Here is a 4,554-nt window from a genome sequence, read left to right on the forward strand (position 1 = left end):
TGCATAGCAATACAGTCCTATCTCAAGAATAAAAAACAGTATAGAGATTCCTCAAAAACCTAAGAAATGATCTACCATATGATCCAGCAATCCCTCTACTGGGTATTTACTCCAAAGACTTGAAAACCTATATCCAAAAAGATATTTGCACACCGATGTTCACAGCAGCGTTACTCACAGTGACCAGGACATGGAAGCAACGGAAGTGTCCTACGATAGATGATTGGCTAAAGAAGCTGTGGTACCTCTATACAATGGAATATTATTCAGCCATATGAAGAGATGAAATACTGCCATTTGCAACAACATGGATGAACCTTGAAATAATCATACTAAGTGAAATAAGCCAGACATAAAAAGTGGAAAGTCACATGATATCACTTATACGTGGGATATAAACCTAAAAGCAGCAAATGAACAGGACAAACAGAGACTCACGGACATAGTCAATGGACTAGTGGTTACCAGAGGGTAAGAGGGGAGAGGGGGAAGGTAGACGGAGGCTCACACGAGGGGGGAAATAATTTAAATCATTTCTTCAATTTAAAAAAATAAATAAATAATAAATTTATGTGTCTACTGGGCTAAGGAATGTTCACATAGCTGGTAAGATATTATTTCTGGTTTGTTTGTGAGGATGTTTCTGGAAGAGATTAACATTTGAAGCAGCAGACTGAGTAAAGAAGATGGCCCTACCCAGTGCGAGTGGCATCAATCATCCAACCTGTTGGATGCCTGAATAGAGCAAAAATGTGGAGGAAGGGTGAATTCTCCCTCTCTCTTTTTGAGCTGGGACGTCCATCTTCTCCTGCCTGTGGCCATAAGAACTCCTGGTTGTCAAGCCTTTGGACTTCACGACTTATGCCAGTGGCTCCCTGGGTTCTCAGGCTTCTGGACTTGAACTGAAGTACAGCACCAGCTTTTCTGGTTTGCCAGCTTACAGATGGCAGATCATAGGACCTCTTGGCTTCCATAATTGTGAGTCAATTCCTATAATAAATATCTTATATATATTTCTATATATCCTATTAGTTCTCTTTCTCTGGAGAACCCTGACTAATACATAGTATTAGAGTAAACTATATGTATATGAGACTGAAAGTCTTCCCCAATGACACTTATGTGGCAGGGACAAGATTTATTGAAGTGCGAGTATTCTTAGGAGAGTTTTGGCTTGATAACTGTGATGTCCACATCTTTTGGGTCGTAGAATTGGTAGAATTAGTGGAAAGAGAGACTGGAGGAAAAAAGGACTGGATGCAAGAGGCTAAACCACCCTCCATAATAAAGCTCAGAAAGAGGGGAGATATTTGGGTGCTGGAGAGAGTATGGAAGCTTTTGACTTATAAAAGGACCTTGAGTAGCTATGGATGTGAGAATTAGGGATGAGAAGAGAAGGCTTTAGAAAAACATTGCCAAGTGTTTTTATCTCTTCAAAAGATCTAAATAATTGGAATTTCTTTTAAAATGACTTTCAGTTGCCTAACCATGTTTCTGAATTATATGACCTTCAAGTGAGCCAAGGCCCCATAGGACCCATACTTTCATTGGAGTTACACTAGAAGACCTCTGATGGTTTTGACAACTGAGGACTGGCCAGAAACCACTCTACGCACCACGCTCTCTGTCTTCTGCACAGTAGAACACAAGCCCAGAATCTTAGACTCAGCTTCCTCCCAAGCTGTGGTACCTCACAGAGGATCGCTGTGAAGTGGAAGGGATAATCATTTTACTCTTTTTGTACAGAGGCCAGAGAGGGTAAACAAATTGATCATGGCAACCCAAAGGGCTGCCTAAGGGAAAAAGGAGGCATAATCCCCCACGCCTCCAACTCCCTACGTGGCCTGCATTCCACTCAGCTGACTGACTGCAGATTCTGTTTCCTTCCCTTTCTAGAAAGTGAAAATCCATTTCTCCTTTCCTTTCTGAGAAGGCTCAGGATTTTGCCAAGGGCCTGTGTGGGACAATACCAGAGCCTGGGTATTTACAAAATCATTTCTTTTGAGTCTTTAATTCTTTTCCTGGAAGTAGTTTGAATTGCACAGGGGTGGGGGGTTTAAGCCCAAGGACAGGACTTGGGAGTCCGAGCATCGAGGCATGCCATCTTTACTATGTTCTGAATTTCCCAGCCGTGCGCACTCCAGTGTCAGAGGCCTTTATTGGGATGGCATGTTTCCCAATGTGGGCTAATGAAATGTGGGGAGACGGTGACTGACCGGTTCTGGAAGGAGGCTTCCACTTTCTTTCACAGGAACTATCAAAAAAGTAGTTTGCATTCTCTCTCCTGCTGCAGGGGACCAAGTTGTAACCTTGAAGGCTGAGAGTCTTAAGACGAAGTTGACATCATGGAGAAGGGTGGAGAGACAAAAAGAAACAGCACAGAACAGACGGATTGGACCTTGCAGGAAGCCTACCCTTCTTCAAACTTTTTTTTATTGTCACAGAGCAATAGATTCCTTTTATTGTTTAAGCCAGTCTGAGTTGTGTTTTCCATTATTGCAAAAATGATCATCCATCCTCCTGACATCTTATTGCAGCTCAGACGCTCTGTGCTGCAGGTTCCGGAACAGGAAGGCAGAGTCTGGTCTGAGAAGATCCTGTCTTGACATAGGTGATATGTCACTGCATCGCTGGATTTTAACTCTTTTTCTTGAGGAGGAGGGAAGGTCAGGCAAGTTCATCTCCAAGCTTGTGGGGAGGGAGGGACAAGTCAGTCAGTCAGCAAAGGCACAGATGAAAGAATGTCTCCCGTGCTTGAATGGGACCTTCTGCGAGCTCAGAGGGTGTGGGCTGCCAGAGCCAGGTGGGGCAGGTGTTTTTTGCCTGGGTTCCTGGACTCCAAGGGGGGCCATGGGAAGGTGTCAGGAAATCCATGAAACCCTGACACTTGAAGAATTTTGTGTTTGTATATTTTCATTTAAATGGTATAAAGTCATCTAAAACCACCTGCCTGAGTTTCTCCTTGTTATAAAACAGGAGCAACTACTCCTCTTCCTTCTTACTCCCTGGAAGGGATGAACATCTGAGAGATTATAGATGGTAGATAAAACCATTAGATAGAAAAACCTTTTTTGAGTTATTGGGGGCTGTGCCAAGCTGTTGGAAGAGGAGAGCAGGGAGCATGTCTGGAAGTGAGAAAGTCCATCAAGAAGTGAAGACGGCCACAAGCTTAGGTGAAGGAGAATGAAGATCAGACCTGCCCTCTTGGTAGGAAATTCACGTACCTGGATGCACATGAACACGTGTACCCATGTATGCCACATGCCCTGTGTGTGTGTGGGATTACAATTAACATTTGCACTGTCTGATGGTTTTCAACAGGCATTTCTGTAACACTGCCTCATACAGGCCATGGCAGCTAGGTTTCACATTTCCCCCATGTTCAGAGAGCGCTGTGCCCAGGGACCCTCAAAAAATGGTGATACTGCAACCCAAGTTCAGGTGTTCCAGTTCTTCTCCTGGTACTCTATCCTCTATATCAATGGTTTCTAAGCCTGTCTGATCATCAGCATCACCTGAATGCTTCGCTTCAATGCAGTCTTGGGCTTGACTCCAGCCCTGGAAACTCTGATTATGAGTATGTCTGGGGGCAGGGCCTGGATATTTGCATTTTTGGAAGCATCCCAGATGAATCTGAACACCATTTAGGTTTGGGGAACAACTGTTCTATATAAAGAGCACTGTGTGCAGGCATGTGTCCTCCCACAGGCAGGCCTAACAAACCTGTAAAACAGGTAATCCATCTTGGATGCCACTCATTTACTCTTTTAGGGCTCTTCTACCCTTCGGCCATCCTTCTTGATGACTCATGGCTCTTTTCCTAATGCTTTATCAGATGGTAGCTTAGTCCCTTTCAGAGGGTGATGCATTGTCATAGGAGACTCTTAGGAACCGATAATCATTCAAACTCAAAAATAGTAAATCTCTAATGGTACAATTTCAAGCTCTGGGACAGGCAAAGGAATGTGGGAGCTGTTTTAGGGAGGGCAGAGGTCGTATCATGCTGTGTGGTGGTCGTACTTGCCATTACAGCTCTCCACCACAGAACTCCCACATGTATATCGTATGCTTGCATGCATACTGTATAAATACAATATCCAAAAAAAACCTCTCAGAATGGAAAGCTAACATATATAACGAGCAGGTGGATTTTTAGAGCATGCAACCTTTTTAGGGGAAAAAATTATGAAAGCATTTTCAGTGTCAAGTCTTACCACAAGGCATGCTCTTGAAGCTAGAAGAGAGGCATCCAGAAATATGAGTTTGTCATGGAAACGCTGACAGGGCTTTAGCCGAGGGATGCTCACAGGTGCAGCCTGGAATGGTGCAGCCTTTTGTGGTTTATTTACTTCCTGGCCCACTATTCTCTTTTCCTATTTCCAGGCGCCTAGAAAGTCAGCTGGCCTTCCAGGAACTTGGGGGGTTTTGCAAGGAAGGTGGCTTGAGTCTCTCTTGGTGGTGTTTTTCAGACTTTTCAAGTAGGAAATAGAGGGCATCTTAGGACCAGTTTTGTGTCTGGGAGGAGGATTCCTAGAGGGAGTAGAGGAAGGAAAA

The 4,554-nt window shown here is 44.0% G+C and overlaps 1 long non-coding RNA gene across 1 annotated transcript in view; it reads left to right on the forward strand.

Annotated features, from left to right (window-relative positions):
• The window catches only part of LOC107196596, a 32,586-nt gene extending 30,116 nt beyond the window's left edge, over positions 1 to 2,470 (forward strand). Inside the window, exons 3-4 of the long non-coding RNA XR_001518041.2 lie at positions 637 to 978; positions 2,294 to 2,470. This is a non-coding gene — a long non-coding RNA (uncharacterized LOC107196596). The remainder of the gene's footprint in view (positions 1 to 636; positions 979 to 2,293) is intronic.
• Positions 2,471 to 4,554: the final 2,084 nt, after the last annotated feature.

The sequence above is a fragment of the Pteropus alecto genome, unplaced genomic scaffold (assembly GCF_000325575.1).
Source record: "Pteropus alecto unplaced genomic scaffold, ASM32557v1 scaffold98, whole genome shotgun sequence".
Lineage (NCBI taxonomy): Eukaryota > Metazoa > Chordata > Mammalia > Chiroptera > Pteropodidae > Pteropus > Pteropus alecto.